The 25,745-nt window shown below is 36.8% G+C and overlaps 1 protein-coding gene across 24 annotated transcripts in view; it reads left to right on the top strand.

Moving 5' to 3' along the window:
- The window catches only part of ZBTB20 (zinc finger and BTB domain containing 20), an 816,455-nt gene that overhangs the window by 216,407 nt on the left and 574,303 nt on the right, over positions 1-25,745 (top strand). For all 24 annotated transcript variants that reach the window (XM_059164023.1, XM_059164028.1, XM_059164024.1 and 21 more), the window contains one exon: positions 17,415-17,460. The gene's annotated coding sequence lies outside the window, so the exon portion shown is untranslated. The remainder of the gene's footprint in view (positions 1-17,414; positions 17,461-25,745) is intronic.

Consider the following 25,745-nt stretch of genomic DNA (forward strand, 5'->3'; position numbering starts at 1 on the left):
TTTTTCCCTTTTTAATGCTATTTATTCATACATTCTCTTTTTAATAAAACTTCCCAACAATTTACTAGTCTTTCCAAAGAACCCAATTTTATTTTGCTAACTGTTGTTAGATCTGTTTTTATGTCATTTTTATGATATTATTTTGTTATTTTCCTGTTTTCAAATTTTCTTTTAATTTTTTATTTTTTATAAACATATATTTTTATCCCCAGGGGTACAGGTCTGTGAATCACTAGGTTTAAACACTTCACAGCACTCACCAAAGCACATACCCTCCCAATGTCCATAATCCCACCCCCTTCTCCCAAACCCCCTCTCCCCAGCAACCCTCAGTTTGTTTTGTGAGATTAAGAGTCACTTATGGTTTCTCTCCCTGCCAATCCCTTCTTGTTTCATTGATTCTTCTCCTAACCACTTAAGCCCCCATGTTGCATCACCACTTCCTCATATCAGGGAGATCATATGATAGTTGTCTTTCTCTGCTTGACTTATTTCGCTAAGCATGATACGCTCTCGTTCCATCCATGTTGTCGCAAATGGCAAGATTTCATTTCTTTTGATGGCTGCATAATATTCCATTGTGTGTATATATACCACCTCTTCTTGATCCATTCATTCATCTGTTGATGGACATCTAGGTTCTTTCCATAGTTTGGCTATTGTGGACATTGCTGCTATAAACATTCAGGTGAACGTGCCCCTTTGGATCACTATGTTTGTATCTTTAGGGTAAATACCCAGTAGTGCAATTGCTGGATCATAGGGCAGTTCTATTTTCAACATTTTGAGGAACCTCCATGCTGTTTTCCAGAGTGGTTGCACCAGCTTGCATTCCCACCAACAGTGTAGGAGGGTTCCCCTTTCTCCGCATCCTCGCCAGCATCTGTCATTTCCTGACTTGTTGATTTTAGGCATTCTGACTGGTGTGAGGTGATATCTCATTGTGGTTTTAATTTGTATTTCCCTGATGCCGAGTGATATGGAGCATTTTTTCATGCGTCTGTTGCCCATCGGGATGTCTTCTTTGCAGAAATGTCTGTTCATGTCCTCTGCCCATTTCTTGGTTGGATTATTTGTTCTTTGGGTGTTGAGTTTGCTAAGTTCTTTATAGATTCTGGACACTAGTCCTTTATCTGATATGTCGTTGGCAAATATCTTCTCCCATTCTGTCAGTTGTCTTTTGATTTTGTTAACTGTTTCCTTTGCTGTGCAAAAGCTTTTGATCTTGATGAAATCCCAATAGTTCATTTTTGCCCTTGCTTCCCTTGCCTTTGGCTATGTTCCTAGGAAGATGTTGCTGCAGCTGAGGTCGAAGAGGTTGCTGCCTGTGTTCTCCTCAAGGATTTTGATGGATTCCTTTTGCACATTGAGGTCCTTCATCCATTTTGAGTCTATTTTCATGTGTGGTGTAAGGAAATGGTACAATTTCATTTTTCTGCATGTGGCTCTCCAATTTTCCCAACACCATTTATTGAAGAGGCTGTCTTTTTTCCATTGGACATTCTTTCCTGCTTTGTCGACGATTAGTTGACTGTAGAGTTGAGGGTCTATTTCTGGGCTCTCCCTTCTGTTCCATTGATCTATGTGTCTGTTTTTGTGCCACTACCATGCTGTCTTGATGATGACAGCTTTGTAATAGAGCTTGAAGTCCGGAATTGTGATGCCACCAACGTTGGCTTTCTTTTGCAAAATCCCTTTGGCTATTCGAGGTCTTTTCTGGTTCCATATAAATTTTAGCATTATTTGTTCCATTTCTTTGAAAAAGATGGATGGTACTTTGATAGGAATTGCATTAAATGTGTAGATTGCTTTAGGTAGCATAGACATTTTCACAATATTTATTCTTCCAATCCAGGAGCATGGAACATTTTTCCATTTCTTTGTGTCTTCCTCAATTTCTTTCATGAGTACTTTATAGTTTTCTGAGTATAGATTCTGTGCCTCTATGGTTAGGTTTATTCCTAGGTATCTTATGGTTTGGGGTGGAATTGTAAATGGGATTGACTCCTTAATTTCCCTTTCTTCTGTCTTGCTGTTGGTGTAGAGAAATGGAACTGATTTCTGTGCATGATTTTATATCCTGACACTTTACTGAATTCCTGTATAAGTTCTAGCAGTTTTGGAGCGGAGTCTTTTGGGTTTTCCACATATAGTATCATATCATCTGCGAAGAGTGATAATTTGACTTCTTCTTTGCCGATTTGGATGCCTTTAATTTCCTTTTGTTGTCTGATTGCTGAGGCTAGGACCTCTAGTACTATGTTGAATAGCAGCGGTGATAATGGACATCGCTGCCATGTTCCTGACCTTAGCGGAAAATCTTTCAGTTTTTCTCCATTGAGAATGATATTTGCGGTGGGTTTTTCATAGATGGCTTTGATGATATTGAGGTATGTGCCCTCTATCCCTACACTTTGAAGAGTTTTGATCAGGAAGGGATGCTGTACTTTGTCAAATGCTTTTTCAGCATCTATTGAGAGTATCATATGGTTCTTGTTCTTTCTTTTATTGATGTGTTGTATCACATTGACTGATTTGCGGATGTTGAACCAACCTTGCAGCCCTGGAATAAATCCCACTTGGTCGTGGTGAATGATCCTTTTAATGTACTGTTGAATCCTATTGGCTAGTATTTTGTTGAGTATTTTCGCATCTGTGTTCATCAAGGATATTGGTCTATAGCTCTCTTTTTTGATGGGATCCTTGTCTGCTTTGGGGATCCAGGTGATGCTGGCCTCATAAAATGAGTTTGGAAGTTTTCCTTCCATTTCTATTTTTTGGAACAGTTTCAGGAGAATATGAATTAGTTCTTCTTTAAATGTTTGGTAGAATTCCCCCGGGACGCCGTCTAGCCCTCGGTTTTTGTTTGTTTGGAGATTTTTAATGACTGTTTCAATCTCCTTACTGGTTATGGGTCTGTTCAGGCTTTCTATTTCTTCCTGGTTCAGTTGGGGTAGTTTATATGTTTCTAGGAATGCATCCATTTCTTCCAGATTGTCAAATTTATTGGCGTAGAGTTGCTCATATTATGTTCTTATAATAGTTTGTATTTCTTTGGTGTTAGTTGTGATCTCTCCTCTTTCATTCATGATTTTATTTATTTGGGTCCTTTCTCTTTTCTTTTTGATAAGTGGGGCCGGGGGTTTATCAATCTTATTAATTCTTTCAAAGAACCAGCTCCTAGTTTCGTTGATTTGTTCTATTGTTTATCTGGTTTCTATTTCATTGATTTCTGCTCTGATCTTTATGATTTCTCTTCTCCTGTTGGGCTTAGGGTTTCTTTCTTGTTCTTTCTCCAGCTCCTTTAGGTGTAGGGTAGGTTGTGTACCTGAGACCTTTCTTGTTTCTTGAGAAAGGCTTGTACCGCTGTATATTTTCCTCTCAGGACTGCCTTTGTTGTGTCCCACAGATTTTGAACCGTTGTATTTTCATTATCATTTGGTTCCATGATTTTTTACAATTCTTCTTTAATTTCCCAGTTGACCCATTCATTCTTTAGAAGGATGCTGTTTAGTCTCCATGTATTTGGGTTCTTTTCAAACTTCCTTTTGTGGTTGAGTTCTAGCTTTAGAGCATTTGGTCGGAAAATATGAAGGGAATGATCCCAATCTTTTGATACCAGTTGAGTCCTGATTTAGGACCAAGGATGTGATCTATTCTGGAGAATGTTCCATGTGCACTAGAGAAGAATGTGTATTCTGTTGCTTTGGGATGAAATGTTCTGAATATATCTGTGATGTCCATCTGGTCCAGTGTGTCATTTAAGGCCTTTATTTCCTTGCTGATCTTTTGCTTGGATGATCTGTCCATTTCAGTGAGGGGAGTGTTAAAGTCCCCTACTATTACTGGTTTATATAGTTGGCTGCTCCCATGTTGGGGGCATAGATATTTAAAATTGTTAAATCTTCTTGTTGGACAAACCCTTTGAGTATGAAATAGTGTCCTTCCTCATCTCTTATTGTAGTCTTTGGCTTAAAATCTAATTGATCTGCTATAAGGATTGCCACTACTGCTTTCTTCTGATGTCCATTAGCATGGTAAATTCCTTTCCACCCCCTCACTTTAAATCTGGAGGTGTCTTCGAGCTTAAAATGTGTTTCTTGGAGGCAACATATAGATAGGTTTTGTTTTTTTATCCATTCTGATACCCTGTGTCTTTTGACAGGGGCATTTAGCCCATTAACATTCAGGGTAACTATTGAGAGATATGAATTTAGTGCCATTGTATTGCCTGTAAGGTGACTGTTACTGTATATGGTCTCTGTTCCTTTCTGATCTACCACTTGTAGGCTCTTCTTTGCTTAGAGGACCCCTTTCAAGATTTCCTGGAGAGCTGGTTTGGTGTTTGCAAATTCTTTCAGTTTTTGTTTGTCCTGGAAGCTTTTAATCTCTCCTTCTATTTTCAATGATAGCCTAGCTGGATATAGTATTCTTGGCTGCATGTTTTTCTCGTTTAGTGCTCTGAAAATATCATGCCAGCTCTTTCTGGCCTGCCAGGTCTCTGTGGATAAGTCAGCTGCCAATCTAATATTTTTACCATTGTATGTTACAGACTTCTTTTCCCGGGCTGCTTTCAGGATTTTCTCTTTGTCACTGAGACTTGTAAATTTTACTATTAGGTGACGGGGTCTGTGCCTATTCTTATTGATTTTGAGGGGCATTCTCTGAACCTCCTGTATTTTGATGCTCATTCCCTTTGCCATATTGGGGAAATTCTCCCCAGTAATTCTCTCCAGTATACCTTCTGCTCCCCTCTCTCTTTCTTCTTCTTCTGGAATCCCAATTATTCTAATGTTGTTTCGTCTTATGGTGTCACTTATCTCTCGAATTCTCCCCTCGTGGTCCAGTAGCTCTTTGTCCCTCTTTTGCTCAGATTCTTTATTCTCTGTCATTTGGTCTTCGATATCACTAATTCTTTCTTCTGCCTCATATATCCTAGCAGTGAGAGCCTCCATTTTTGACTGCACCTCATTAATAGCTTTTTCGATTTCAACTTGGTTAGATTTTAGTTCTTTTATTTCTCCAGAAAGGGCTTTTATATCTCTCGAGAGGGTTTCTCTAATATCTTCCATGCCTTTTTCGAGCCTGGCTAGAACCTTGAGAATTGTCATTCTGAACTCTAGATCTAATATATTACCAATGTCTCTATTGATTAGGTCCCTAGCCTTCGGTACTGCCTCTTCTTCTTTTTTTTGTGTTGAATTTTACGTCTTGTCATTTTGTCCAGATAAGAGTATATGAAGGAGCAAGTAAAATACTAAAAGGGTGGCAACAACCCCAGGAAAATATGCTTTAACGAAATTAGAAGAGATCCCAAATCGTGAGGGGGGAGAAAGGGGATAAAAAGAGGTTCAAAAAGGAAGAAAGAAAAAAAAAGAAAAAAGAAAAAAAAAGGAAAATAAAAGAATTTAAAAAAAGAAAACAAATAAGAAAAATATAAAAAAGAAAATATATATATATTGGATAAACTAGTTACAAAACGTTAAAAAAGAAAAAGGTAAAAGTAAAAAAAAAATTTACCAGAAGGTGAGAAAAAAAACAAAAAATGAAAAAGAAAAAAATTAAATTAACTGTAAGACTAAAAAAAATCACAGGGAGAAAGCCATGAGTTCCGTGCTTTGCTTTCTCCTCCTCTGGAATTCTGCTGCTCTCCTTGGTATTGAAACCGCACTCCTTGGTAGGTGAACTTGGTCTCGGCTGGATTTCTTGTTGATCTTCTGGGGAGGGGCCTGTTGTAGTGATTCTCAAGTGCCTTTGTCCCAGGTGGAATTGCACCGCCCTTACCAGGAGCCAGGGTGAGTAATCCGCTCGGGTTTGCTTTCAGGAGCTTTTGTTCCCTGAGTGCTTTTCGTAGAGTTCCAGAGTACGGGAATAAAAATGGCGGCCTCCTGGTCTCCAGCCTGGAGGAGCCGAGACCAGGGCCCCACTCCTCAGTGCGCCCTCAGAGAACAGCGCCCAGTTACTCCCATCTGCCTGACCTCCGGCCCCGCTCCGAGCTCACCGAGCCTGCAGCCGGTTCAAGGTAACACCGAGCTGTGAGCTTACTGTCGGCTCTGTCTCTGTAGCCGGCTTTCCCGTTCCAATACCCGCAAGCTCTGCGACACTCAGACACCCCCGATCCTTCTGTGACCCTGCGGGACCTGAGGCCACGCTGACCCTGCGTGGCTTCGCCCCACTTTAGCCTCTGGAGCGATGTCCCTCAGCGGAACAGACTTTTAAAAGTCCTGATTTTGTGCGCAGTTGCTCCGTCGCTTGCCGGGAGCCGGCCCCTCCCCCCGTGGCATATCTTCCTGTCGCTTTGGATTCACTTCTCCCCCGGTCCTATCTTTCAGAAAGTGGTTGTTTTTCTGTTTCTAGAATTGCTGTTCTTCTCTTCGATCTGCCGATGGATTTTCAGGTGTTTGCAATCTTTAGATAAGCTATCTAGCTGATCTCCGGCTAGCTGAAGTAGTCTCAGCCTGCTACTTCTCCACCATCTTGACTCCTCCTCCCCTGTTTTCTTATTTTTTATTTTGCTTTATTATTGTACCTTTTCTAATTTGATAATTTTTAGTTTTTTTCTTTTTAATATAAAGATCTAAAGCTATGCATTTTCCTTTCTTTTTAACATTAAAATCTAAAGCTGTGCATTTCCTTTGCTTTGCATCCCTTGAGTTTTGCTATATGTTGTGTTCATTTTCATTAAGTTCTACATATTTTCTATAATTTTTAAATTTTCATTATTCTCTGACCTATGACTTATGTGAAACTTTAATTTAAGAAATGATCCCACTTGAACCCTCCTACACTGTTGGTGGGAATGCAAGCTGGTGCAACCACTCTGGAAAACAGCATGGAGGTTCCTCAAAATGTTGAAAATAGAACTGCCCTATGATCCAGCAATTGTACTACTGGGTATTTACCCTAAAGATACAAACGTAGTGATCCAGAGGGGCACATGTACCCGAATGTTTATAGCAGCAATGTTCACAATAGCCAAACTATGGAAAGAACCTAAATGTACATCAACAGATGAATGGATAAAGAAGATGTGGTATATATACACAATGGAATACTATGCAGCCATCAAAAGAAATGAAATCTTGCCATTTGCGACAACATGGATGGAACTAGAGGGTATCATGCTTAGCGAAATAAGTCAAGCAGAGAAAGACAACTATCATATGATCTCCCTGATATGAGGAAGTGGTGATGCAACATGGGGGCTTAAGTGGTTAGGAGAAGAATCAATGAAACAAGATGGGATTGGGAGGGAGAGAAACCATAAGTGACTCTTAATCTCACAAAACAAACTGAGGGTTGCTGGGGGGAGGGGGTTTGGGAGAAGGGGGGTTGGGCTATGGACATTGGGGAGGGTATGTGCTTTGGTGAGTGCTGTGAAGTGTGTAAACCTGGCGATTCACAGACCTGTACCCCTGGGGATAAAAATATATGTTTATAAAAAATAAAAAATTAAAAAAGATCCCACTTAATTGGTGATATTTAGGGGGCATAAAATGGTTTTGTTATTAAAGTCTGAATTTATGCTTTGAGAAGATAATATAATGATTTTAATTCTTTAGAATGTGTTGAGACTTACTTTGTGGCTTGATTTAGGGACAGTTATTGTACATTTTTCATGTGTGTTTGGAAGGCATGTATATCTTTTAATTCTTAGGTGGAGGGCTTTACATTTCTTAATTAGATCTGCCCTATTAAATTAGCATTATTTTTTGAGCTGCTTAGTCTTGCAATTAATGATAGAAATATGACCAAGTGTTCTATTATGATTGAGAATTTTGCTTTGTTTTACATATTTTAGATCTATGCTGTTAGATTCTTAGACAGTTTTCTCTATCTTATTTATGAATTACTTCACTTTCATTATGTAATGATCGTCTTTATTATTTAATAATGTTTTTACTTAGAATCTAGTTTATTAAACAGTGATATGCCTACCTTACTTTTTGTTATTCTTGTAGTTTCATTCTCTCTCATATATTAGCTAAGTCTCTCATAAACAGCATGTAAAAGGACTTTTTAAAATTCAAACTGCCCTCATTCTCAAATACTTTTTTAGACACGTCAGATCTTCTTGTTCTTTTATATCCCTTAATCTCTTTTTTATGTTTTTCATCTTTTTATTCTGAGTAAATTCCTTGGAATTATCTTTCAGTTCAGTAATGCTTCTTTTAGCTGCATCTAATGTGATATAACCTCATTTCAAATATTAATTTTAATAAAAATTCAATTATATGAATGTCTTCCTTTTTTAATCAAATCTGAGTTCTTCATGTTTTTTTCTCCTTAATTTTTTCCTTTTTCTTTTAAAATTTCTTATATTTTAGGGGCACCTGGGTGGCTCAGTTGTTAAGCATCTGTCTTCAGCTCACATCATGATCCCAGGGTCCTGTAATCAAGCTCCACTTCAGACTCCCTGATCAGTGGGAAGCCTGCTTCTTCATCTCACTCCTCCCCGCTTGTGTTCCCTCTCTTGTTGTCTCTCTGTCAAATAAATAAAATCATTTAAAAAATAAAATTTCTTATCATTTTAAATATTTGCCCCACTAAAGTCTGAGATTAATATTCTATCACTTCAGATCTTAAGACTGTGCTCTGTTCATTTTCTAACTTAATGTTCATGTTTGACATAAAACACTTGTATCTGCTGACTTATTTATAGAAAAACTTTTCTTCATGTGTTTGATATTTTTGATATGTGAGTTTTTCTTCATTTTAGTGTGCTTTTTCTGTGAGACTCCCACATGGCCTGGGTTGTGGAAGGTGTCCTAGCAGAGAAGATTTGCTTCTTCTATGTACTACAGGTATATTACTTGGTTGCCTTTCTCTGTCATCGCAGTTACTGTAAAACCGCTTTGTGTCCCTAAGATCCTCTGGTTATTACTGAATTTGATAATGTGCCTGGCTGTTGTGGTATCTTTGTAATAATATGTTTAATTATATTCCTTTTTCTTTCTATCATTTTGGAATTTGAGTTTCTTTTCATGAGACCAAACATTTAAAAAATTTTATTTGTATATGTGTTTGTGTGTTTTTTTCTTTTAAATATAGCACCTCTGTGTTTTAAAAGGAATATTTCTGGGGCGCCTGGGTGGCTCAGTGAGTTAAGCCGCTGCCTTCGGCTCAGGTCATGATCCCAGGGTCCTGGGATCGAGCCCCGCATCGGGCTCTCTGCTCAGCAGGGAGCCTGCTTCCTCCCCTCTCTCTGCCTGCCTCTCTGCCTGCTTGTCATCTCTCTCTGTCAAATAAATAAATAAAAAATCTTTAAAAAAAAATAAAATAAAAGGAATATTTCTGTGACTCTAGCCTGATATTTTATAGGAAACAGAAGAGCATACTCTTCTCAGAGGGCCTTTCTACTTCTATTCCTATGTTTGAATACCTTTTCGCTAAGAATATTTTCCTAATTCATTTCCGCATTTGTTTGAGGTCTTTACCTGAATGTGATGATCTTTCAATTATATCATTACCAGTTGCCCTATCTAAAATTTTACACCAACCTCCCCCATATTAAGACTTATTTCTCCCTTCCTAGCTTTATTTTACTTCCCTAGTGTGGACCATTGTCTATTATTCTATGTATTTCAGTTATTTCTCTTGCTTATTGTCACTTGCCACACAAAAATATAATCTCCATGAAGTCAGAAATTGTCATCTATTTTGTTCATTCCTATATATTTACTACCTAGAAGAATGACTGGTACAGAGTAAATACTCAATAAATTTTTGTTTAATAAATGAATTAAATATTCAGTGACTGAATATTGGGTGCCTATCCCTGTGTATTGGTAATGCGGTAAATAAAAATAGAGGGGTGCCTGGGTGGCTCAGTGAGTTGGGCTTCTGCCTTTGGTTCAGGTCATGGTCTTGGGGTCCTGGGATTGGGTCCTGCATTGGGCTCTCTGCTCAGCGGGGAGCCTTCTTCCCCCTGCTCTCTCTCTGCCTGCCTCTCTGCCTACTTGCGATCCTTCTCTGTTAAATAAATAAATAAATAATCTTAAAAAAAAAAGAAGAAGAAAAATAGACACAATTTCAGCCCCCATGAAGATGACAGTCTTAGAACACATAGACTTTTAAAAAATCACTTAATCACCACAGATGGGCAAAGGCTATAAATTCCAATGGGCTCTTTTGATGAACTTTTTGATACCAGCTGGGCATTTCTTGAGGTAGAAGTATGGAGACATGGTGGTTAATTTTGGTATGCAATGCCTCTAAGGCCTCTTATCCTCTTTCTTTTTGTAAGAACAAACCAAAGAACACACACACACACACACACACACACTCATGCAGAGACTAGGAAGATAATGATTTAGAAAATAATTTTACTAAGGGAGCTGACATAAGTTTGACTAAAGCAGTGAGGAAAAAAAAGGACTGAAGTGTGAAAAAAGAATTTCCAACAAAGTTTTCATGATACCAAGTTTCTTCTTCAGTGTTGGTAACCATTGAATGCAAAGAAAGGGCCTAATTCTACATTCTTGGGCCTTGTAATTGTACCTAAAGAGCAAGTACACATTTGCCTTTTATAACTCTGCAGGTAGTACCTACAGGAGGATATGCTGTTACTTTATCATAGTAAATAATAAAGTTCATGGCTATATTTACACAGGCTGAGTTTCCAGCATGTGAAATCATGGGAAGAATGTTAAACCTCTAATATGTGTTTAATGTACATTTCAGTTGATCTTTCTCCTAACTATAATAGTAGCAATTATTTTATTTATATGTTGGGAAGGCTGTGTCACCCAAAGGAAAAAGCTAATAGATTTCTTGGCAATTTTTCTATCATGTTAAAGTCTTTTCCATTTCTAATTGTTATTATAGTCCTATTACTCCATTTTATTTATTTATTTATTTATTTTAGTTACAGACCCCAGCACCTACTTTTTTTCCTTCCTTTGACCTCTTGTTTCTTCCATTTTTCTCTATCTAAAATGTCTGTTCCTGGGCTTTTAGTCAAATCATCTCTCTGTCTTGCTGCAGACTGGCTGGCCAATGCAAAAGAACTAATTTGTAATGAACCCCTTTTCTTAAGTGCCATAAATTATACTACCAGCTGCTTTTCACATATATAATCTCATTCAATTGCCATTAAAAACTCTGTGTTAGATAAAATCCCCCCATTTTAAATAATATGAAACTGAGTATTAGGGAGATTATGTAAGTTCCCCTAGGATACACGCTTTGTAAGCTGAAATTCAAACCCCAAACTTCTAATTGGAAGTGGTTGCTGTTCTCATTATAATTCCATTGCTTCTCCTAGATATTCCACCTTCAGCCTACCTGGAATTGCCTTTCAGGCTTTCCTGATCTGCCATTGATTGAATGGGATTTATAATAAAAGCATTCTTACAGTACGGAGGTTTCCAGGTGGTAGTCAGAGTTGGAATGTAGAAAAAAATAATGATAGGGGTTGCTTTTACCTACCTAATTTTACAGTCTATTATGATTGAAAACTGCTGCTCCAAACCTCATACTTATGCATCTAATAGTAACTGAGTGTTTATTGTGTGTCAGGCACTAAACTAGACCCTAGATATCGAGTGCCAGTCAAAATAATGTGGCCTCTGTGGAGTGTACAACCTAGTGGGGTGAAAGAGAATAAGCACATAAACTAATAACCACATGAGTAATTAAAACTGTCATAAATGCTATGAAAGAATAAGATAATGGTGAGATCTGTCATGAGTTGGCCCCTCAGGAAGAGTAGAAGAACCCCACAATGGGTTGGGGACTGCAGAACTCTTTCAGGGAACTCTGACTCAGCTTCTATCATACCATATGAGGTGTCTGTTAACAAAAGGGATTTGGAGCACTCACCCCTGTTCACCATGGGGCCAAACCAACAAGGCTTTTTAATCTGTTGTAAACATTTGAGACTAGGACTCTCACCATTTGGTTTTGTACTGATTAAGAGGAAGAGTAGGATGGAAAGTAAAAGAAGAGGTTCAGAAAGCCAGTTCTTTAAATATTGAAAAGTAATTTGTTTAGGAATGGAATTCCTTATTTTTTTTAATGCAGTATGAATTTCTTTAATCTTCAGGGATAGATGGTAACACAATTCACTCAACATTTCTTTAACCGGTATGTAAGCCATACCTACTACTTTTTTAGGTATTGTGCTAAGGACTAGAGATGTAAAAGTGAATAAGACAAAACCCTCATGGACATGCCTATAGTTTTATGTAAAAGACAATTACAATCCAGTGTTACTATTATTATGCTAAGATTAAGGACAGGACATCAGATGCTGGGGGAGGAAAATATCTAAATTAATACCCCAGGGATGTGTACATGCAGGTCAGTAGAACTTTCACATTACCTGAGAATAAATCTTTTCCAGTATCATTATTTCAACTTATATATGAGGGTATAATTCTTAATGTTTATCTAAATTCTAGTTTGATTCATTTTCTTGACTCGCTCTTAAATTTTGATATAAGAATTAAAGTTTTTAAAATATCAATTTTTTTTTTTTTAAAGATTTTATTTGACAGAGATCACAAGTAGGCAGAGAGGCAGGCTGAGAGAGAGAGAATGGAGGAAGCAGGCTCCCTGCTAAGCAGAGAGCCCGATGCAGGGCTCGATCCCAGGCGATGCGGGACTCAATCCCAGGACCCCAGGGCCATGACCTGAGCCCAAGGCAGAGGCTTTAACCCACTGAGCCACCCAGGCACCCCTAAAATATCATTTATTTAATAAAACTATTTTCTCTTTAATGTACTGTGAAGTGTGGATTGTAGAATAGAGTTATTTGCAGCATATTATAGATCAGATTTCTGTATGAGAGTTCAAATTAATCATGTTTATACATAAAAATTGATATTAAATTGTTTCATTTTAAGTGGTAGCCATTAATACTAGAAAATTCAAACCTAGCATTTTTTTTTTTTTTATAAGCTCAGTTGTAGTGGATTATTATAGCCAGTCTGACCTAAGGTATAGACAGACAAACTGTGCTCTTGGCCTAACGAGTATTTATCGTATGATTTCCTTTTCCTTCCTTATTGCCCTTTATCTATTTCCAGTTCACAGGGTTGATACATAGATAAATGATGCTTCTCATACTTCCTCTTTCTGATAGGAAGAAAGATTTAAGTGTGAAGGGCTAAATCTAACTTAGTAATTTACGAAAATAAGCATAATTAACTAGTTTTTTCAAGTATACTTTTAAAATTATAATTCATCTTACCCTTCATAGGCTTTCTGTTTCAGATAAAACCACAGAAATTAGGGAACCCCAATTAAAATAAAGAAATTGGCTTTATTGATGATTAAATTCAACATTTAATAATAACAATATTATAGTAATAGAGCTTTCAGCTCTGCTCAGTAGTCGGCGCAGAAGTAAACATATATGAAATAAAATTAAAATATTTTGGTTTACAAAGTTTCTTTTCTCAAAATAGTTCAAACTTAATATGTAAAGCACTTAAAATGTTCCTAAGGATGTTCACTTGGTCACTGGGGAAGTAGTTTGTGGTCTAAATTTAAGTCCAGAGCTCTTTTATAGAGTCACTGGTCCCTACAGAAACTGCTGAGTCCATTTTCAGTGCCTTAAATGAATTAGCTGTTCGATTTATTAATGGCCCACGAGGTACCACTGAGGACCCCTTCTTCCATCTCTAGCCAGGCCTAACCAGTATGGAGGGAAGATAAACTTTCCTGCAGTTCACAGCACAGAATTGGACTTGTTCAGTCCCCCCTGGGGAATACAGCTGTGCCAACCTGGAAGTAGAAAGAACTTAACAGAAATCCTCTATAGTATATCTCCATCTGGAATGGTGCAGATAGCAACTTCACCCTCATGTGACCCAAACCACTCTAGGGATTATATCATCTGCATGGGATTCTGGAGATACCATTTAACAATTCTGGATCTGTGCTGTCTTCCAATTCAAAACAGAAATAAAGACTGTCAGAACAACATCATTATTCCTTCACTTACATATTCCAAACCAGAAGAGAAAAACTGACTCTGTATTTCTATTTGCGTACCTTATATTATTTGTGAGCTCAGGATTTCCCTAGATAACATAAAGAGGTGCTTCTGCCACTTGTGATTGACTGTTAAGGAGTCCACAACACCTTGGTTTTGGTCCTGTTGAGTAATTACATTTGTTTCATCCTTATTTTCTGTTCCTTGATTGTTTCAGTAAAGTATGAAAAATAAGCCCTCATTTTTCACTCAGAAAAAATGGGCAGTATTGCTGCCCATAATACTGAGATCCTACTGTCTTGCTCTTCAATAATAGGAATGGTGCTTTAAAAGGCTGGTTAGAGTTGCTTATTGTGGTTATTAACTGTTGTTACAGTGTTTCCTGATTCAAAGATACTCTGTGAACATCAAGCACCTGACTGGCTCTGGATGAGCTGTAGAATATAGAATGATATCTTGAGTAAGCCATCTTTCTATCTCCTTACTCCTGCTTAAGTTAGCACTTTAGCTTAAAGGGACAGATATTCTCTCCTTTTCTCAAACAACTAGAGCAGTACTAAGAGCTTCCCTTCAACAATGCTTACTTTATAGCAGGCAGTGTGCTAGTTCCTTTACATTTCTATAACATGCAATAGGCACAAACACTCCTATAAGGGTAGGTAACATGATCTTCATTTTACAGACAGGGAAAATGTTACTTGCTCAAGACCACACCACTGAAGAGAGAGCCCTGGAATTCGATTCTAGGTTTCTCTGAGGGTAAAAGCTACTCTCTTAACTACCGCACTACCTGGTATAACTGCTGCTGGGCGGAGCTCTCTTGAGCTCCAGACCAACAGATCATTGCTCACATGACTAGCTTCTCTTCATTCTTATCACCACCTCGTGCAAGTTGACCCCATTAAAACAATCCTGTGTTGCTTCAGAGGGGCCAATGCTGGTTACAATATGGTTATGGGCCAAAAGGAAGCTGAACTGCTATTAAGAGAAGCTCTATTTTGCATCATTTTAGCCACACGATAAAAATGGTCTCACCTACCCCCATCACCACTTCTGGCTGTTAGAGATCCCCTCAGCTTTCATCTCTCCAATCCTGTCTCCTTTCCTTTGCCTTAAAGACTAACAGTGTCTTTGGCAAGGTTAGCAAGTAACCACTTCTCTACTTTGGTTGTCAATAAATTGACTATAGCCTGTTAATAATTGTGCATATGTTTTGTGTGGCTTTAGATAATCTAAGACAGGCTTAGACATCTGGCATCTGAGGTTGGATTAGATATGCCTTCATACCTGGTCTCTTTTATATAATTCTCTGTTAACAAAAGGTAGGTCATATAACAAACAAAATTAAATACTTAAAGGGATTTATTAGGGCATTTTATAAGTGATATACACTCGTGTACTCATGACTCTTTCTTGAATGTTACCTAAATATCAGTTTTTGTGCAATAATATGAAAGAACAAGTCTGATATATATTTTCTTGTTTTAAAATGTACCTTATCTATGGCAAATACCTTAAACTATATTGTATTTACATCTCTATGTGAGCTATATATACGTATTCCTTGTTTTCATTTTTAAGACTTTATTTTTTAAGAACAGTTTTGGGTTTCTAGCCAAAGTTAATAGGAAGGTATATGAGCATATTTTTTAGCACTTTTAAATAGTTAGCTCTATGAGGGTAAGATTGGTCTGTTTTATCTTTTAGCATATCATAATGCCAATACAACACTTTGCATGTACTATATGCTCACTAAATATTGTTGACTTAGTGAATAAATTAGTCTATAATAGGTTGAACAGATTTGCAGTCCTAAATTGTTCGTGCCATCATTTCACTCTGCATAATTAAAGAAGTTTAACTAAGATGATTAAAAATGTGTTATTGAATTACTGGTGTAGATTCTAAAGCAGTGGGATGAAAGAGACCCTGGCTGTACCCCTCTGAGGAAATAGTGAAGATGAGTTTCTCACTGTAGGTATACTTAGTGGATTTTATGTGTGACTGAATTAATTTATTTCACTTAGGAAGGTTAGATTTATGATTTCCATATGGCACTCTATTACTTTTTTCTTTTATTCTTACCCTGCCAGCTAATATATTTTCCTATTGTAAAAGTAATGTTTACTGCAGAGACTATATGCAAAAATAAAAAGCAAAAATTGAAATGATCTGTAATCTAATTATCTAAGATCTAATCATTTGTAATATTTTTGTGTGTTCTTTCTGTTTTTCGTCATCTACACAATTTCATTATGTACATACAGTTGGTACCCTACATGTTTATATAACATTATAGTACCACAAGTTACCTTATGGATTGTTGCAAAATATTCCTTTATATAGATGTGCTTTGCTTTAATTACTTTTTCCACTGTTGGAACATGTAGTTTGCTTTTAGTTTTTTTTGCTATCATAATTTTTCCTTTTCAGATTTATGGTTTTCAGTCATGTTAAGATAGATTCCTAGAAATAAAATCACTGAGTAAAAACTTTAAGTTCTTGATACATCTTACCCAATAGTTTCCCAAAATTTCTTAGCAATTCACAGTCCCATCAGAAGTGTATGAAGATGGTGTTTCATTGAATTTACCATCAAAATTGATTATTTCCTGTATACACTTCTAGGCAAGTGTGTAGACCTACTGACTTTTTACCTTCATTAACCATGCTTAGAAATATGTAAATTAAACATTTCAGTTTGCTTTCAGAAAGAATTATGGTATATTTAAGAGTCCAAATTGTCCAGAGGCCACATGCTGCAATGCAGTTTCCACCTACATACAAATATGTTTCGGGTCTAATCGTAAACTCTGTGTACTTTGAGCTCGATTTGCGTAGTCTTCTGTATTGATACTTACTTCACTAGCAGTTTTCTCAAAGTGGGCTGTCTTGAGGCATTATATCTGGTGTGACTTTAGCCTCCCCTCTTGTAGAGAAACAATCTCCTATTTGCTGTTGTAACCTAAAGTTAATGAACATTCAAAGGTTTTATTTATTTATTTATGCATGTTTGTGGACTGCTCTACAAAAGTACCTTTCTTCCTTAACCAGTATTCTATCCAAACTGAGTGCAGATGAATCTGAGTGGTTTCATTTTAAAGAGTAACAGTCATATTTGTTTTAGGAAGGCTATGGTGTTGGAAGAATACCAAAAAAAAAAAAAAAAATCATTTTTAAGTGTTTGCTTCGTCCTTTAGTGAAAGCATTTTCATTTCAGGGGCCATGGTGAGTCTTAGTCCCTCGCTGGTACTTGCTTTTGATAACATTGCTAAGGGACTCTTTGTGTGTTTATTCACACATATGAATTTGGGGTGGTCTGAAATATCTGCTGGGGAAAATACAGATATAAAATTATTCACCACTTTAAGGACTGCTGTCTTTTCTACTTCTCTGCAGAAACTACCTCAGCATAAATGCTGGCTCCACTTAGAAAACTAATTTTTACTTATATATTTGTTTTGCATTTCAGAGTGCCTGATAAATTTCACGTCTGTCTGTGCCCCATAGCTACACAGGTATGTATTTGAATTACTTATAGTTATGTAAATCTATGTATTAACTGACAAGTTACTAGTTTTGTGTATTAAAATTGCTTACAGATTTCAAAATGTGAAAATGTTAATTTTTGAGCACTTATAAATATTGACAGCTTCAAAGGAGAGTGCATTTTATACATACCTTGCATTTCATTCTATTGTAAGAACCAAATAAACATTTCTAAGATTTGATGGGGCAGAATAATTTTAATTACAAAGCATTCATCTGGTGAAGAGATTAGACAGTGTTTTATGGAACTGTATTACTAAAGTGACTGCTGATATGGGGTCAGAGACTATAGCAAAACCACTGTTTTTGACATTATTGTTTTATTTTCAAACTTCTTTTTGCTCCTTTGGAGTTTATTTTCTGTGGTGATTTTAGGTAAGGAGTGGTTGCAGATGTACTGTCTGCTGTACTGTCTCAAGCACTAGAGGAATGGAAAAATGTTTGCACCTGTTTAAAATTTCAACTGTGCGGTGTTGTGGTTCCTGGGCAACAGGCAGGAATTCTCAAAAGCTTGGTTGCACCTGCTCAATTGTTTCTTGCAGCTGTGTCATATGAGTGAGCGTACAGAGAAGCTTGTTAGCAGTTTGCTCTAGCTGTTACGTATTTTGTGTACTCTGAATTTGAAAGATTCTTATTTGATGTAGACCTTGAACTATTACATTGGTTTATTATAAAACCCACTATTTTCTCCAAACCCTTCATCCTAGTCTCAACATTTTTTTTTTATTAGCTGTTGACTGCTGTAGATAATGTGCATGTTAACCTCTCTAAAGGATACCTAGGAAAAGTCGATCTCTCTGGATTATTGGGTGGATAAAAATTTTTGTCCTGGTAGAGACAATTTGTTTTTGGCTCAGTTTCACCATGTTGGCAACCCCACTATGTGAGACTGGATGTAGTTATTGATCCATTTAGCTGAACAGATTTGAAAGCATTTGGCTATTAGTGGACACATGGGGCATATTCAGAGAATTTAAGTGTATATTATAAGATGATTTCTTGATTTGTGCATATGTCTGTTGCAGTTGGGTAGAAGTGAGAGAAAGAGAAAAGTGAAACTTACTTAATGGTAGTCCTAGGAAAGGGTCTGAAATCTGGCTGTAGATTTTAAGTCTGGAATATGAACCTTTACTTTTGACAAAATCCCGGTCACCTGGTATTTTTTCCTAAGTGTTGCTGTTTTAGATGTTAATAGCTCTACCTACTTTCTGACAAATATCTACAATTTTAGCGTAGACAAGCTACTAGAGACTAGTTTATACCAATTAAGTCAAGTTCTTTAAATGCAATATAAAAATGGCAACTTAATATAAAAAGTATTTAAGTAAATAATGTATTTGGTAGTCCCAAATTCCTGATATTGAAAACTTTTTCAAATAACTTGCCTTATTTTCCTTAGCAATGCTATATTAATGAAAGGTTAAGAAGTTGCCATTAATATCTGGTAACAAAAATCTTAGAGCTAGTGTATCTTGTCTTTATATTGTTCCATTTAAGCTGTTTTCATTTGTTTGTTTGTTTTCTTAATCACCGTAATATGAACTTAACCTCTTTGGGAGTAGGAAACGGGTACCGAGATAAGTAGAGGACTATCCACAGCCTTTTAATACAGTGCTTTATACAAAGCAGGTGGTCAGGAAATGTTGAATGAATGCGTATATGAATAAAACGTCTGGAGTTGTATTGGAAATAGAGGAATAGAAAGTCTTAGAAATTTGTTACTTGTTATATATTCTGGATGGGTCTTTGGACTTCCTTTAGTTCTCATACTGCTAAATAGACAGAGATGAGACTACTACTGATAAATTCTATCTTAAAATGAGGAATGAATATGTAAGAATTGATCTTCATTATAATCAGGACTTTACATGACACTATTTGCAATATGCTTTATATTTATTTTTGCCATGAGAAAAGTTTTTAGACGTATTTTTCACACAATGCTGAGCTATTCAGTGACTAAGTTACTTCTCACTTTAGATATACTGTGCAGCATAGGAATAAACAAATCAGCGTTAATATGTTCAATGCTATCAGTTTCCTGAGAAATCACTTTCTCTTCACCTCTCCCTCTCCATTTTTCTATCACCGGATCCCCCTGCCCCATCTATCCCAATCTCTACCTCACTGAAAACACAAAACTGTAATGTATGTTAACTTTCTTCATGTTAGGTAAGATCAGATTGTATTAAAAATCTGTAACTGCTTTTGCTAAACGTAAGTAATGGGCCCTGTGTTTACTGTATACATATTTATAATTATGGTTTCTGTTATTCACTCAATTCTAACTGTAAATAAGTAGGGATGAAGCCAAGTAGAGAGGTAAAGTCAACATAGGGTAGCTAAGACCCGCTTTGGAGATGCCACTCTAGAGATCCGTTTTGTGCTGCATTTGGTGGTCACATGACAATAGCAGAGGCTGCAGAAAGGGACAGTGTCTAGTGCATCAAAAAATTTTGTTTAGGGTTCTCAAATTTTGATACCACTAGTTAATGTTATTCATGGATGTCTTTAGGCCTGGAAGTACGTTTCTTCTGGGAACAGTTCTTCTTTCACCTTAGTTTATATCAGTGCGCTAAGAGGCCAGCATTAAGGGCATTCTTTTTTCCCAGAACATCAGTGTGATAGAATAAACTATATTCTTCTGTTAGTCTCAACATCAGAAATTAAGAGATGAGGCAAGAGTATTGATTAGCTAGAATACTAAACCAGGTAACAGTAACTGCTTCACTGACTTGTACCGGAAAAAATAGTATAGAATCCCCAGGAATGAGAAATTGCCAAGCCCTAGGATGCCTGGCATAAGTGTAGATTTTTTCCTGTAATTTCAGGGTTAAAGTAATAAAGGAAGAAAATTAACATTTAAGAACATAGCATATCTAAATATCCTTTCTTTTTCTCCTTTCTTTCTCTCTACTCTCCCCCTTCATTTTTCTTCTTTTTATTCTACACAATAAATGGAGCCCTACTATTTGCCAGACACAGCGCTAAGCTAAATGAATAAAGCAAAGTTCTTGTCCTTGGGGAAACACATAGACTAGCACAGGAAACAAATATATGTCAATAGAGCTCTTTTTGGTATCGCCACCTATGAGTATAGACCCAATCAACTTATCTAATCTTTCTGTTCCTTTGTTGCTTCTTTGGAAAATTGGAAAAATAATAGTGTCTACCTCATCTATTGTTGTGTTGAGTTAACTATCAGACAATACATGTAAAATTCTTAGTTTGGTGGTTTGCACATAGCAAGTGCTCAATAAATCTTAGCTATACTACTATTATTTTTATCACTACCATCACTATTATAACTTAGATACCAAAGAAAGACCATCTAATTGCCTGAAAGCAAGTAGATCCTGGCCTGTGCATTGTCACATAGATTATCTTAGAGGTTTTATCCAGTGTTATCTAGGCTTCTTATACTTTAGAAGAGATTCTCAATGTCATTTAGTGTTAAAACTTGAAGGGACCTTAATGGTCATCTATCTAACATCATTGTTGTATCCATGATGAGGGAATAAGCTGAGAAAGGTTCACGTACCTGTCAGTGTTATACAGTCTAATAAGTGAGAGATGCAGAATTTGAACGTGGATCTCTTGATTCTTGATTCTAATATAAGGTATCTCACGTGGAATACCTTCCTACTAGAACTTTGAGAGGTGATTGCTTATCTCCAAGAAGTAAATGGGCTATATAAAGTTCCTGGAATACTAATCATAAAAAAGCTGCCACTGTACTGAATCTAAAAGACCTTCAGGTATTCTTATAATGAAATTAATTTTATCTAAGTTGATTGAAGTTTGTGTTTGTAAATAACTGATTTCTTCTTAAGGAGAATAAACTGAGTCAGATTTAACAAGATATCTGCTATCCACGTGACTTCAGATACTTTAAAGGAGGCTGTGAATTGCAAATACCTTTTAGGATATTTGGATTCTAAATCTCTTTCCTGAGTTTGAATTTAGGAGCTTTGGAGTCCAAATTGCCTGCACTGAAGTCCCAGTTCTACATTGCAGTGGCTGTGTGACAGGACTAGAGTTGCCTAACCTTACTAAACTTCAATTTTGGTGTAAAGTATGGTGACAAGGATATCTAACTTTTAAATAATAGATGTGAGGATTAAACTAGATTAGGTATACAAAATGCTTTAGTTGGTGCACAGCATTAATTAGTATTCCTTACATATTAATTTTATTTTTCCCCTCTTGTTTTTTTTAATTTAATTTAATTTATTTATTTATTTGAGAGAGAGAGAGAGAGCAGGCATAAGTGAGGGGAGGGGTAGAGGGTGAGAATCCCAAGCAGACTCACCCTGACCACAGACCCCAACATGGGACTTAATCTCAGAACCCATGAGATCATGACCTGAGCTGACATGAATAGTAGGTCTCTCTTAAGCAACTGAGTCTCCCAGGCACCCTTAAAATCACCATTTCTAAGTACATGTGCTACATGTCTGTAGAAGGCCAGGGCTATTTAAAGAAAAACTGAAGATGAAGATAATCACATCCCTTAAATGTACATGACTATGGAAATGTACCTTTCAGTGTAAGGGCTTTGATACAACACCCAGACAACTACCATCCCTCTTTTGAAAGTCAGAGACCCTTAAAACCAGTCTCTTGCAAACAATGAAGAGCACAGCTTCCTCAATTAAACCATGTATGCTTCCATGCATCCTAGTGACTTAGTTGGTTCTGTTGGGAAGGTTGTCACAATCTAAGCAGCCTCAGATTTAGTGGGCATAGTTGGTAATGAGTAAATGGCCGTATAAGTCTTTTTTTTTTTTTTTTTTTTATTCACTTGAGAAGGGAATTAGTGTGGTAAAATGTCCTGATACTCTCTAATGCAAACTCCCTCAACAGTAGAAAAGTGAGTTACATGTGTATGGTTGTGTGTATGATTGTGTACGATTTTCCCTTAATTATCTTTAATAAAAACTGAATGATCTTAAGTAAACCAGGTTTTTTCTGCCATCCTGTTTATGTTCTAGCAGTATCTGCCTTAACAGCAATCAGAAAGAAGGAAAAAGCACTAGATAATATATGGAGTAGACTATTACTCAGCAGAGTTCATAAAGTTATCTTGCCTAATGTCAGGTGTACAGCTTAGACCATGATGGGTCAAAGTAAACATTGATGATTAATGAAATTTTTAATTAGTTGGGTATTATTTAGCTAGGCTGCATCATAAACTAGATAGTTTAAACTAGAGAAATTTGGTTCTCACAGTCCAGAAGTTCAGTATCAATGTTTTGGCAGGGCCAGTTCCTTCTGAGGGCTGTGAAGGAAGGATCTGTTCCAGGCTTCTCTCTTATACACTTAGAGATGGCCATATTCTGTCTCTGTCTTTTCACATTCTCATCTCTTCATGCTTATCTGTGTGTCCAAATTTCCCTTTTTTTATAAGGACTCTAGTCATACTGGATTAGGGCCCACTCTAATTATTTTATTTTAACTTGATTACCTCTATAAGAACCCTGTCCAAATGAAGTCCCATTTTGTGGGACCCATTTTACTTTGGTTAGAACCCCAACTCTTTTGAGGGCTCAATTTAACTCATAATAGTTGGATTAACAATTAACATTTATTGAGTGACTTCTATATTCCAGATGTTTTATCTGTATTATTGATAATCCTTACAACAATCTCTTAGGTGGATGTTATTCCCCATTTTACAGGTGAGAGAACTTAAACTCAGAGAAAAGAAGCAATATGTCCAAGGTCACACACAGCTAGTACATGTTAAATTGCTAATATTTGAACCCATAGAATTCCATGCTGGCTTTTTAATGGATGATTTTTAAACAACTCAGTCAAAACCCCCCCCCCAAATACTTTGAGCCTTCATTTAAGGTTCTTTTTTTGGTGGGGGGATCATCATTAGGGCTTGTGCCTAAGAACATTTTATCCATTAAAAATGGTACATTGTGCTTTTGCTAAATGCCCAGCATTGGCTGCCTACATCTTCACTCCTGGATTTTTTGCTGACAGTCGTCTTTGAAAGCTTAGTGTTTTAGCTCTTCTGCACCTGATGAAGCTTTTGGACAGGATGGATTCTGAACATAGACTGCATGGGTTGATTCTGGCCCTAGTTGGTGTGGATGGCACTGAGAGCCAAGTCATGCCCAGGGTCTGATACTCAGCACATGTGCACTCTCCTCTCCTTTCTGTCTTTCTTCTTCCTCATCCTTGTTTTTCACTCTTAACAGATAGTTTGTGATTCTTTTTCCTTTTCTACAGTCCCTGCCATGAGTGATAAACATTGAAAGGGATGAGATGTGAAGAATGACAGACTAGGAAATATCTCTGCTTCCATGAAGGCTAGTGTCCCTGTAGGTATTTACTGTAAACTAGCTGTAGCCTTGTTACTTATTCAAACTGAAGAGCAAGGGGCATTGTGTACCTTATTTAAGTTTTCTCTCTTATCAACGGAACAGTTTGTTTCTGACTTTGAAGTTTTAAAACGGAACTTGCTCATGACCCAATTTCGCTAATAATTCTCTTAAGCAACCCTTGTACTCATTTATAAGATTTTTTTCCCACCTACTGTCTGTCTACTCTGGTTTAAAAATTTTATATATGTACTTTTAAAAAATTGATTAGCTGGAGAGCTGCCCATTCCTCTGTGCTGTATAATAAGGATTTAAAAACTGCACACTGAATTCTGTATAGTGTAATTAAAACTGACCCACATTTGGACCTGAGTACACCAGGACTTAGCCAAACTTGCCATGAGCTGAGTTCTGGTGGCAGATGGGAACTAATGAGGACACACTCCACTCCAGAATTTCCCAGCTGCTTGGCCCCTTTTTGTACAAACAAGGTTTGGAGCGAAGTCCGGATCCCAAGAGCATGTTCTGTAAATGTGCTGTACCCAATGATTTGGGAAATGTTCTCACAAAATCAGGCTATTTCAAGGTATCCTTAAGACCTCAGCTACTGTCAAATTTTAAACATGAAAATTAGAAGGGCCTTTTTTGCTTGCTCCAACTAATTTTTAAGTTTAAAGTGAATTAAAATTGCATTCCCCATTGCCCTGCCCCCAACCCGTCTTTTCTCCTATGCCTAGGGATAGAACAATCACTCATCTCCAAACCTGGAGATTTGCAGGTGGTTGTCTCAGGACAGACTAGGTCTCCTTGCAACCTATGGATCTCTTCAACTGGTTTGATGTCCTGGGACTATTCAGGCAGATGTAATTGAATCAGTTTGAAGCAGCTGTAGCTGGCATGTGGTCTCTCAGATTGCTAGCACCTGCTTGTTTTTTTGCAACTCACTAGAGTGAAAGAAGTGCCAAAACCAGCATTGGTCTTGGAGCAGAAAGCACTTCAGACCCTATATTCCATTCTCCTCCCAATCTAGCCATATCATCATTGGTGCCTGAATTAATAAAGCCCCCTTTCATCATTATGTCTGAGGTATACTTTTCCTTCTCACTCTTCTCGGTATGGGGATCCTGACAGTACTGACCATGCTAGTCCAAAAAATAATAATACTACTAATAATAAGCGAGTATAATGGTGATCAGGTGGCTTTGGGGCTCTCTTATCATTAGACAACTGGGTAGCCTGTGGTTTGCAGAATCATTTAAATGAACGCACCAAATTCATTTGCTGTTCCAGCACAGTCTTATTGGCACAGAGAATGAGCAGTTAATGTATAACAAACTGTGAGCTGTTATGGAATATGATAAATACATTTGCTTAGCAGGGGAGAATGTAAAAACTATTTCTCTAATGTAACTCTAATTGACATGGATTTCTTCAACACTTATTATGTCCAGGAAGATGCAGTCTACTTAAAAAGGATAAAAATTCTAAGATGTACTAAATATATAAAATATATTTTAAAAGAAACATATTTGGAATTTTTTTAATGGTTAAAATCCACTTAAAATGTGTATTTACTTTATCTTCTCTTCTTCCCACTGTATTATTTATTAGGCATATATTTAATTCAAATATTATCAATTTCCTAATGTTTCATTTGAACCTGGAGATGACAAAGACAGTGTATTAAGTTTATAGTTACATAGTTCTTTCTGACATGGTTTTGGCATTGATAATCTTTTGAGAGAAACTAAGAGACAAATTGAGTTTATGAATAATAGTAATGAGTGAATTCCAAAAAAGTTATTTCATTATCATCATCAGATGCCTACTTTGCAAGGTATGTCTAGACACTATGGACCTAAAGAGTTGTATATGGTCCTTAACAGTAGGAATCTTATGGTATTCTTAAAAAGACAGGA

The sequence above is a fragment of the Mustela lutreola genome, chromosome 2, assembly GCF_030435805.1.
Source record: "Mustela lutreola isolate mMusLut2 chromosome 2, mMusLut2.pri, whole genome shotgun sequence".
NCBI lineage: Eukaryota > Metazoa > Chordata > Mammalia > Carnivora > Mustelidae > Mustela > Mustela lutreola.